Source organism: Rhinatrema bivittatum, chromosome 2 (genome assembly GCF_901001135.1).
Source record: "Rhinatrema bivittatum chromosome 2, aRhiBiv1.1, whole genome shotgun sequence".
Taxonomy (NCBI): domain Eukaryota; kingdom Metazoa; phylum Chordata; class Amphibia; order Gymnophiona; family Rhinatrematidae; genus Rhinatrema; species Rhinatrema bivittatum.
This window is the reverse complement of record NC_042616.1, coordinates 306,185,862-306,198,378: the sequence shown is the minus strand read 5'-3', so window position 1 is coordinate 306,198,378 and position 12,517 is coordinate 306,185,862.

Below are 12,517 nucleotides of genomic sequence, written 5' to 3'. Positions count from 1 at the left end.
TATGATTACCATCAGTGAAAGACAATAAAAAGTTCACAAAAAGTGAGAATATACGATGTGCCATAGTGAACCCATGATGTCTCGCATCCTCTCTCCAACACTGGCCAGTCCGAGTCACAAGCACCCTGCAAATCCCAGAAAGCAGATCAGTTTGGTGCTGTTAAGTAAGATGTTTTATGTGTTTTTTACAGGATCATTCTTTGAGGGAAGAGTTGATTGTAATTGTTCAGTTTCATTTGCAAAATCGGGGACGGGAGGAAATGGGCCTGTGCCCCAGATTTTGTAAGTGCCTAGCGATGCCTCTGGTTTACCTGTTTTGCTTTGAGAAATTGTGCAACAAGATAAAAAAGACTTTTGCCTATGCTGGCCCTTGAAACAGCTGTGCAAATATAGTGATTCACGCTCGATTAAATGATTACCTGCATATAAATACCACTACTGTCTAAATAATGTTTTTGTATGCATGTGTGTGCTACCCCAGTGTAACAAATGCAAGGATTGTTATGAGTAAGATTTGTTTGCTTGATCACCCTGGCTTTCAGCTTTACTTATTTTTAGATGTTTTGCAATATACTCCTTTTTTTGCACTGCATGCACTTACTTGAATATTTCTTGTGACTTCATTTTTTTTTTTTTTGTAAATGCATGAAAACTTATGGGGCTTTCAAAACAGTTCAATCACTCTGTACATTTTTATTTTATCATCACCTGGCTAAACCTTAAGCCATGACAGGGTGTGGATAATGCAGGTTATTTATACCCCTTTTTTTGTGTAAATGTCGCAGGATGACATTGAGTGGCATTCGTGAGAAGGAGAGACATGTCTGTCCCCTCTGGAAAGCCTAAAGGAGGTTCTGCAAAACCTTGAGCCAGAAAATCCTCATTTTTAACATGCAGAGAAAACAAGATGGGTTGATCTTTTAATTTTTGGATAGGGAGGGGTTTAATCAGGTATGCTCTTGGTTCAATAATCTGGACTAGTTTCTGTTAACCTTGAATCAATATTTGCATTGCTTATTTGCACTAACCGTATCAGCACCCTACTGATCTGGCGATCAAGAGAGCATTATTGTTTGCATTTGGTGTTGTCTACCTTTTAAGAAGCAATTCCTACTCAATCAAAACTTGCCCTCCAAATCTTCAGACACATATAGGAAAATTTTCTTAAGTACCTTTGTTGATGCAAAGCCCACTTTTACCCATGAGGAAAGTTGCCCTGGGAAAAGTACCCGCAGAGATGTGTGCCTCCTTTTTACCTGCAGGTACGTTTTCCCCTGCAGAACAAGACTCAAAAATTTTGAAAATGTAACGCTAGGCACATTGTTGCCTCCCCCCAACCTAACAGCGCCCCCTGAGAACACCTCTGCATATTGCAGGTCAAAGTGCACCTGTTGTGGAAGGCTGCACCTGCTTTTAATTGTGTGCAGAGTGGGCAATTTTCAAAAAGATCTTCCGCCCATGCAAATTGCTTCTGAAAATTTACCCCAGTAGCTATATAGAGATATTTGAATAAAATAAAAACAAAAAAACATAATCGCCTATTTCAAAACATGGTGAAAAAGTCATTAAAATGTAATTGGCACTGGCAAAAATAACCAAAAGAATAGCCCCTCTCATGTTCAATATGTGCAAGATGGTTAGTGAAAACATATTTTCTAAATTTGCTAAATCATAATAACTTACCACATACAAGCATTACCCTGGCCCAAGGGAGATCCTTATTTCATCAATGCTAGGCTTTTTCAGGGAAAAGTCTAATGATATTATAATAAATTACCTTATGATATATATATATTTGAAACTCGTTTTCAAAGCTTGGCTAGCATACTGTTAGCATCGCCAAAAAATGCCTCCCAAGCTAAACAAAACTTGGTTGCAACAGATTTTTCAAATGGGAATTCAAAGTTTTGTTTCAATTGGGAGGCATTGTTGGCGATGCTGACACTATGCTAAGCAAGCTTTGAAAATGCAGTGAATTAGACATCTCGTGTGGGGAACATAAGCTGGGGGTGGCTGAAGTTAATGAGCCAGACTGTGCCAGGATCCTTTGCTGATGCAGAGCTCACACATGCTGAATCAGGCAGAAGAAATAGCAACAGCAAAGGAAGACAATGCAATTTGTAGTTATCAATAACAGAATCATGTGAGTTCTGCTATAGAATGTTACAGCTGGCGGCTTGCGGGGATGGCTGCTGCGCTCACCCCCAATACCGCCAGCACCTCTTTGGGCACACTACCCAACTGACGGCCGCCGAGAGCGGCTTGGAATGCCACAGGTCTCCCTTGCAGGATGGGACACTGCCAAGCCTCATCGATTGTGCCCTACCTTCCTAGAGGTGCCGCACACCTCTGTCTCTTATCTAGGCTCTGTGGTGGAAAATCCTCAGAGGCAACTCCTAATGACGGCACGACTGGATATTTAAACCACAGTTGTGCTCGTAGGCCTGCCTTGCACTGCATGTTGCCTTGCCTAGTCTTCCAGCCTTGTCTCATCCTACCTCCCTTCTTGTCCTATTTGTCTTTGCCAGTGTCTTCTATGTGTCTTCATGCACCCTTAGCCTGAATTCCAGATCCTGATCTCTTGCTTGGTCCTGCCTCCTGGATCTGACCATTCTTGTTAGCCACCTGCCCCGACCTTGGCCTGTCTCAGACCCCATTAGTCTGCTGCCTGCCCTGATCCAGCATACCTTGGAACTCTAGTTCTCTTCATTGCCCTAGGGCCCACCTAAGACCTGCCAGTTGACAGAATCCAAGGGCCCAAGCTGTGGGGAGGTGACTGTCTTGCTACAGGACACATTTGCTAGCTGCTGATGTAGGTCTCATAGGTTTGCCTACGAGGTTGTATCAACTATGCCACAGCGCAAAGTGTTCACACCCAGGCCACAAAAACTGATAGTTAAAGTTTTGATAAGCAGGCCTGTGATTGGGGCAACATAAATGGAAATGTTTCCAAGCACTGTGCTATATCCCGTGAAAGTAACTATGCATATAGGTGCATAGCAGCAGTACAACTAGAGCTTTCACTCCCGTAGACAAAGCCTTAAGAAAGTTTGAGAATAAAATAAATCTAACCCATGGAACATTCTGCAGCAGTCATCAAAGGGGTAGGAGACAAGGGGCATCATTAGCAACAAGCACACAGGGCTTATGCCCCAAGTTTCAGCCTTGCCTCCCGCTAAGGAAGAGAGTGATGAGTCAGCCAAGCCTACGCTGGGAAAGGAGACTGTAGCTGTGTCTGCAAAAGTTTAGCTTCTTCCAGTTTCATCTGTTCCACTTCTCCCTTAAGCCATGGGGCAGAAAACAGAAGAAAAACCATCGACCTTCTCCCCTGTATGCATTCTGCAGAAACGGAATGAGAGCCATTACTGACCCTCAGAAGTTGGCAGAGAGGTTGTAGAATGGAATTTGAGGCCTCCTCTAGCTACATTAAGAGATAGGATCTGAGGGAGAGGGAAGGATGGCATTAGAGATGGGATGGAAAAACTGGGGGTTGGACGGGAGAGATGGGGAGAGTTAAGGAATCAGATCTGAGGTGTATTTGTATGTGGGGGTGTGATGATAAGTGTTCAGATCAGAGGTTTGGGGAGGGGAGAATGGAATTGGAGATAGATAAATGGGAATTAGCAGACTGGATGGAGAGGAGTTTAAAGTCATCCAGTCTGAGATGGCAGAGAAGGGGGTGGGGGGGGGGGGGGGCAGCACAGCACCAACAGTCCTTAAGGGTATCAAAAGTTTAAATCTGTCTCACACAGAGCCACACCATTGAAGAAAGAAGACGGCTGCTGCCTGCACATTCTGGGGAGAGAGACAGAGAGCGTATGTATGTGTGTGTGAGAGAGAAGGAGAGCATGTATGTTTATGAGAGAGAGCCAGAGAGCATAAGTATTTGTGTGTGTGAAAGACAGGATGTGTGTTTGTGTGCGTGTGAGAGAGAACCAGAGAGCATGATTGTGTGTGTGTATGAAAGAGAAAGATACTACATGGGCCCAAGAAGTAGGCAACTGCCATTGTCTGTATATTTGGGGGGGGGGGGGGAGAGCATGTGAAGGAACATATGTATCTCTGTGGGTATTTGAGAGAGCATATGGGGGAGAGAGAGAGAGTGTGTGTGTGTGAGCATGTGTGAATAAGTGAGTGTGTGTGTGTGTATGGGAGAATGAGAAGGAAGTTTGTGCATCCTCCTCACCCATTAATCCATAACAATTTCAAACTGACTGGAAATCAAAAGTTCCTAGGTATGAAGAGCCAGGAATTTTTTTTTAATTCTTATTTTTCGTTATTGGGTGGTGGTGTTTGCTTTTTGAAATATTTTATTTGTGTTTGGGAAATTTTTAAATATTTTCAAGTTTTAATTATTTGATATTTTTGCCAGCTGCTTTGAAATATTTATTCTTTCTATGAGTGATTTTACTGTTATGATTTAAATTTCTTGAATTTTTTGTTTGATGTTTTATGTGGAATGATTCTGTTTTATTATTGTTACTCTGCAAACAGAGTCTGAATTGTTGCGATTTCAAGTTGTTTGAATGTATGTATCTATTGGTATATTTAATAGTCTCTTTAGTCTGTATTTAGTGAGGGTTTGTCTATGTTCTGCATGTGTGACCAAGATAAGGTATTCTGCTAGGATGTAGTTTCTGTGTATGGATCTATAGTAGCTTGGCTTGATCTAGTTTTCCTGATAAAAGTTATACTGGTATTTTAGGGCCTAGTGTAATATTTGCAGTGTTGCCTTTTCATAGGTATGGTTGTTACTGTTTGAGTTCTGGCAATTAGTACTGTCTCGATATGGGAAGTTCACTATCTTGTATTCTGGCAATTAGTACTGTCTTGATATGGGAAGTTCACTATATTGTAACAGTAATTCACTTTTTTTCAAAAGATTCATTGTCATTTTGTTTCCAGCATCAAATTAAAGATGGCACAATTTTTAAATCTCTACAATTCTGTAATACAGATGCTATAAGCAAGTGGCTGTGTGCTATGCTGTGCTCTGCCAGCTGTGAATGCACCTTAAGAAGAGGTCAGTGAAGGATGTGGATGATTGATGCACTCGTAATATTTCCTTAGTGTTGAGTAAAATGAGCAGTGTACTCATCATACACGTGTGCGCACACAATGAATGGAATGCATACATCTGCAGATTGTGCTCCAGCATTCTTATGGTGTTTGAAATAAATTCAAGAGTGTTTCGCTCATCACTGATAGCCTTGTTTGGTTCTGTTGATCTGTTGGTAAATTGTCCATTACCACTGTCCTGCGGTTGTTAGAACAGAAGGAACAGAGGGACGAAAGAGAGAAGGCAGGTGTTCAGGGGCAATACTGGCACATTTATGCAGATTTATGTAACTGAGTCAGGTGTCTCTCCCCTTCCCCCAGTCTTAAATTGTCCGGTCCTGGTCTGTGTGAAAAGCTGGCAGCACTGGGTTTGGTGAGAGGAAAAGGAAAGAACCCTATGAGCCTGTGCGACTGAACTTTGAAGTCCTAGCAATGCCCCTGGTAGGAGACATTTGCCTAGGGGCTGCCCCTCTCTATATTCTTGCCCTGGCTACCTTGTCCGTTCTCTATGTAGCCCTGCCTCCTCTTGCTGACATCAGACGAGGCCCACTATGAAGGGTGGGGTGGAGGGGGCAGGTTTCTCTTAAAAGGGGATTGTCTGTCTGAGGGGCTTCTTCAGGAGTGACAGAGATTTTGGTCCCCTTCCGAGAGAGGTAGGTAAAGATAGGGCTGTACAGCCCTGTTATGTTATGCCAAATGCTCTGGCTGAAAGCTTTTTATGCTTTATAATGTATGCTATGTTGGAAAGAATTATGTAAAAGGGATCAATGTCTATCTGCAGGTTCAATATATGTCCAAAAGAAGAGGATGTAAAGTCACCATATTTGGCATGCAGGAATAAAATGTGAATATATCGCATAAGTTTGAAAACCAGAAACATCAGATTACTACTTTCAGAAAACTGAGCCTCAAAAAAAAAAAAATCCCCGTTGCCATCTATGGAAAATTATTAGAAGCTATTTGAACTGTTATCATGCTGACCAGAATTCCTTTTCAAATATCGATTCCCCCCCCCCCACCCCCCCCCCCCCCCCAATACTTTTCCAGAACTTTGCCACAGAGAAACACAAGCAGAGAGAGAGACAGAGACCAGTAAGGTAAGTGAAGCAACTGTCAGAAAATGGCACAAAACACTTCTACACACACAGAGCCCATTCCCCACACAGGCCTCAGACACTGCCACACACATCCACCCTCCCTTCCAACACAAACAACCACATGTCCCCAAATGCACATCCTACACCTCTTACATTACCCCCACACAAACATGCGCCTCCTCCCCCCCCCCCACACACATCACATATACACACCTGCTCTCAGCATACCCAACACCTACACACCCCACAGAGACAGAGAAAATAAATAATGCAGCTTCCAAATATCTTCCCTATCACACCCCTGCAACCACACACCCACCTACACACACACACAGAGCCATTGCCTTAAAAAAAAATCACCCTACAATTCCCCTTACACACACAACCCTGCCACTTATTAGCGCCATAAAACCCTCACATGTCCACACACATTCCATCTGTCCCCCAGCTCGTAACTTGACACCTGCATACCTCCACTATCACCATTCCCACATATACTTACACACCATGCTCCCCAGGCACCCCATGCATGCAACCTCCACCCATGCTAACATACATACATACATTCCCATGTACAAACACCCACATTACAAACTACTTCCACATTGCCATAGCCCCGATAAAACAAATCCCATTACTCCCATACACAACCCCCTCCACAAACTCCTGCCACCTGAAAACACCTACACCTACACATTAATCTCCCCAGGTACCCCTATACATACCACATAGAGCTCTATACTTCCGCATACGCATACCTCCACCATCCTTACACACAGACATCCCCTCCTAAACCCACCCACGCCCACCTATGCCCCCTTATACACAGACACTCTCCATTCCCTTAAAACATACCCCAACCACAAGCCCCCCCTCCCTGCATGCAAAACTCCCCACACTCCTCCTCCTCCTCCAAATCTGTGTTGGGAAGTGTTCCTGAGACCATGCCTCCGTATGCTTTCCCTACTTGTTTATTACCTGTAATCAGGTTCTACCCACCTCTGGTTGCTCCATCGATTAGTTTCACATCCACCCAGCCTGCTGCTTTGTGAGGCCCTCCTGGGAAAAGCATCGGATTTGGGAAAGTGGGACTTCTAGGATTCATGGGGCGCTGCCAGCAACTCGGAACTTTAAGAGTTGTAACAGCCTCTGTACAGAGATCGTCTCATCTGGAAGGGGTTTGTGTGCTTCCTCCGTTTCAGAATTGACAGATTTCTGCATTGCTGAACCGGTCATGATAACTGCTACTCCTGGCATTCCCAGCAGAGAGGAAAAGGACCAAATGGGCACTGGAGTTGAATTATCCCCTCCCAGGTCCTCAGGAAAGGATGGTAGGCACATGTGGATAAGGTTACACAATGCAACTAGAATTTAAGAGTCTCGTGCTGTTAATGTGGTACCTTTCATAAGCCATAGACTTTTTAAAATATTTTGAAAACAATACTTCATGAGGTTAAAAATACAACACAATCTGAGAGAACTGGGCATTGGGTTTGATAGTTGTTGAGAATAGTAAATGTGGGGGAACAAAATGTATGATGCATATTCCATGGATGTTCTTGATAGTTCTTTAAATAAAGATAATTATACAAAACAATTTATTTATATACCCCAGCGGGACGTGAACCCTGGTCTCCTGGTTCGTTCGTAGTCCACTGATCTAACCACAGCGGTTAGAGCAGTGTAAAATATTTAGAGATCTTCCGTTTCAGTTTTTTTTTAAATTATGCTCTGGTTATTTATCAGTGTTTGTTACAACAAGACCAAAAACAGGAGAGACCAATGGGGAAAAATGATGCACCATTTTTCCAGGTAAATATCCTTTTTGTTCTTATTATAATAAATACTGTTAAATTCCTGGGAAAAATAAAACACAAACTGAAAACAAAGATCTCTAAAATCATTTAATGTCACAGGAAAAAAATGCTACCCTCTTGCAGATTGAAAAAGAGCCCCAGTCCTAAGCATCTGGTTGGAAAAAGTCTTAGAAATTCAGGAGATGGAAATAATCATGGCAAATATGTTGAACATGAACTTTCAGAGTGATGGAGATATTTTAAATACAAATGAGGGATGATATCAGTATATATTATACTAAATGGTTCTGTACAATGAAATATACTAATTAGCAGACTGCCCAGTAATGGTTGGTTCTCACCATATTGATTCTGTGCATGAACATCAGGGATACAAAATGGTCAGCAGACATGGACATTATTGCAATGCATGTTTCTGCATGAATCCAGGCCTTATTTTAAAGGAAATTATATTGACAACTGATGCATACTACAGGGTGGCCCATGGAAAAGTAGCTCTGCCTCCAATACCAGTGCATTGGAGGCAGAGCTACTTTTCCATGGGCCTCCCTGTATATGTAAGGCCGACTCAGCTTCACTTTATGTTTTATAATGTGGACATTTCCAGCAGTGGGAGGTTACATGGGTGTGTGTTCATTTTGTGAGTGATAGTTGCGGTCTTCGTCCAAAGGTTTATAAAGGTGACTGTGAACCACTAGGGGGAGACATTGTCCAGATGAGCAAGGGAGTGGCAGCAAGAGCTGAGGTTGTCCTGACTCATGGAAGGGAAAGGGGGGGATTTGCCTTGCCTTTCCATTCTGAGAGGCTGGAATGAGTTCCAGGAGGAGATCCGCCAGCGGTGCTTTGGAGAGCTACTTTTGGAAGTCCAAAGGGAGAAGGCGACTTATATGAGAGGCTGAGGCATTACGATATGAGTTATTTGTAGAAGAAAAAGATTCCAAGGATGTGAGCAGGTGTCTGACGGAAAAGAGACCAGTTAGGATCCAGTGAGAGTACGATGTTTCCTACAAATTAACTGGGATAAAGAACTGTAATTTTGCTCCTGTTTGCCTTCTGAAACTTAGAAGGCCTTATCGCATTGAGGAGTTCTCTGCTGGAAAAACCCTGATTCGGTTTTTCCCTTGCTCTGCAGAATTCAAAGATGCCCCCTTTCCCTTCTACAAGGAGTGGCCTGAGAAAGGGAGTTTCAGATTAATCTATGAAGTAACAATGGCCTTCCCTATTCAGCAGTATGTGCTGGTTAAAGTAAATGTGCATATGTGCTGCGCATGGCGAGTAGCGCTACAAAAGTGATATGTAGTAGTAGTAGTAGTATCCTTTGCTTCTGTTTTTCTCTCTTCACCACTTGCCCTTGTGGTTAGTGCAGTTAGTATAGCTGTGTTTAAAAAAGGATTGGATAAGTTCTTGGAGGAGAAGTCCATTACCTGCTATTAAGTTCACTTAGAGAATAGCCACTGCTATTAATTAGCAACAGTAACATGGAATAGGCTTAGTTTTTGGGTACTTGCCAGGTTCTTATGGCCCGGATTGGCCACTGTTGGAGACAGGATGCTGGGCTTGATGGACCCTTGGTCTGACCCAGTATGGCATTTTCTTATGTTCTCTGAATAGAAGCAAATTTGGATCCAGTCTCCTAGAAAATTGAAGTTTGTATAGCAGCTTCATCACCTCATCACGAAATCAGAGTATTCACTTCTTTCAAATGCTAAAAGGAGTTTAGCTAGGTCGCTGTAGATGCTATCCAGCCACCGTATTGCTGTTTCATCATAAATAGCACGGTACTGTAGCTCTCCTCCTAATCTTCAGATTCTGCATGCCTTTACTGCACAGTTTGCGGCTGTACCCTTTGAAGCTGGGTGAGTCCAAATTTATGCAGACGAGCTGTCACTGTTACTGCTTTAGTAAGAAATTTGCTCCTAATGGTTCAAGACCTGCTTCTCGAATTCTTAAGTGAATGCAAATCTTAGGCCTTGGACCTAGGAATACGCTACCCCCCCTCCCCCCCCCCCCAAAAAAAACAAAACCCAGAGCCTTGTTTTCTCACTTTTTCTAAAAAGAATAAGATTAAAAGGTTCATTAGTGGGGTGGGGAAGCATCTCTTCTCTAAGGGAGTACATATCACACCCCGAGTTTGTCCTTTCTGTGAGGGAAATAAGACCTTGATTTCCAACAAAGCGCAATAAGTGAGTGTCTGGCACCTGTGCAGAGGGAACCTGCATTGTGGAAACCAGAGAGCTGCTCATCTGGCGCTCTGATCAGAGAGATGAAAGGAGAGCGGAGGAGAAAGGTTCAAGCATTGGATGCTGAGTACACAAAGAGAGGATCCTTGCCAGTCAGGGAAGCCTTAAACCCTAAGAACAGGAGGAGGGCATCCCAGGAAGGATTTGCAGCCTCCTTGTGAAATCTCAGTATCTGCTCTCTGGATTTTCAGTGCTGAAAGAGAGTAATTTACAACTTTCTCTGTTTGAACTCTTTAGCAAAGGCTTTTAATTTTGGCACACTATAGCGTGTGCCAAGTGCCTCTTAGGCTATCAAAATGGTTTGGGCCCTGAAGGGCAGTCCTCTCTCCCCCTCCTCGTCCCGGTTGGAGAATCCATGTCAGAGTTTGCAGGAATCAGTCAGAACTAAGCCCTGGTATCAAGTGTGCCCCATGCTTAAAGTTGTACTTGGAGTGGGGGCTACATGCAAAATATTAGTAGTAATGGTACAATATATGCATTTGAACAAAAATAATTTCCCTACAGAGTGCATGTTTTATTCACCTTTGAAAGTGCATGTAATGTTTGGATCAAGCACTAGCAATTGCTTTTATAGCTTTTAGAACATAAGAAATTGCCATACTGGGTCAGACCAAGGGCCCATCAAGCCCAGGATCCTGTGTTCAACAGAGGCTAAACCAGGCCTCAAGTACCTGGCAGGTACCCAAACATTATTTGAATCCTTAGGCGGAATTGTGTGCTGTAAAGTTAACTGATGTTTCATACCCTTTTTATCCTATATACAAGACCACCGTAAAACTGCCCTTGTTTAAAAGGAAGCAGGGATGATAAGAAAAGAGGAGGTGCCACTGAAAGAGCAGTCAGGGTTATGTATTCCCTAGTGCCCTAGACATGGTAGGAACAGGACTGGCTGACCTGCCGTTAAAGAAACTCAGTAACTACAACTCAGTATCGCCCCTGGAGCCTGAGGGAGGGAGGAGCTGCTCACCACTTCTGGAGGAGCAAAGGCTATGGAGGTGAAGAATTGGAAAAGGTAAATTGGAGGAATTAGAGCTAAAACGTAGCATACAGAAACACTCTGGATGTGTGTGTACAAAGACGCATGTATGCTTTTGTATATATTAGGCGATGAGGGCCCTGGGCTTTTTGTGCTAGAGGCCCTACAGTACACGCCTTAATCAGGCCTGATGACTCATCTCAGTGGCATTTGCCAGGCAGGAGCTGTCAGTGTTGGTGATAAGGCAATGCTTGAATGAAGAAATCTTTGTATTCTTTCTCACTCTATGGCTGGATTTTGATTTAATATCTCGCCTTTCCAAAACCTAACCGTGCACCTTTTCTAATTTAATAGATGTATTCGGCAGCTTGACTCTTTTCCTTATAGATTAAGGGGCTCGTTTTCAAAAGGATTTAACGTGTATGTTTTTTTGCATTTAAATGGCCTTTGGAATATTGGCCTGGAGTTGTGTGCGTAAAAATGTACGCAAAAGCAATTTTTTGCACATACTTTTACAGGTTTTACAAAGAGGCATTTCAGGAGGTGAATCTGGGATGGGGACAGAACCAGTGTGCAGGCAAGCATACACCTGCTCCCTGAGCAGCGGTAACTTTGTATGTGCATGTCAGCACCGGTTATACATACCCCTGCCAATTTTCAAAGGTAGCCTTGGAGAAGTCTAGCTAAAGTCTGTGGGTAAAAAGCATCTGCAGGCTTTATTCTGTGCAGGCTGTTTTACGGTTACCCTCTAAAAGGTGAATTTTAAAAGCCCTCTATGTGCCAAAACCAGGAGATAATAGGAGTGCCCCCTAGTCTTTCTACTACTCTTTCGGATAATAGAAAGACTAGGGGCACTCCATGAAGTTAGCATGGGGCACATTTAAAACTAATCGGAGAAAGTTCTTTTTTACTCAACGCACAATTAAACTCTGGAATTTGTTGCCAGAGGATGTGGTTAGTGCAGTTAGTATAGCTGTGTTTAAAAAAGGATTGGATAAGTTCTTGGAGGAGAAGTCCATTACCTGCTATTAAGTTCACTTAGGGGCGGATTTTCAGAGCCCTGCTCGCCGGTGCGCCTATTTTACATAGGCCCACCGGCGCGCACAGAGCCCCGGGACTCGCGTAAGTCCCGGGGTTCTCCGAGGGGGGCGTGTCGGGGGCGGTCCCTGTTGGCGCGCCATTTTGGGGGCGTGTCGGCAGCGTTTTGGGGGCAGGTACGGGGGGCGTGGCTACGGCCCTGGGCGGTCCGGGGGCGTGGCCGCGCCCTCCGTACCCGCCCCCAGGTCGCGGCCCGGCGCGGAGGAGGCCCGCTGGCGCGTGGGGATTTAC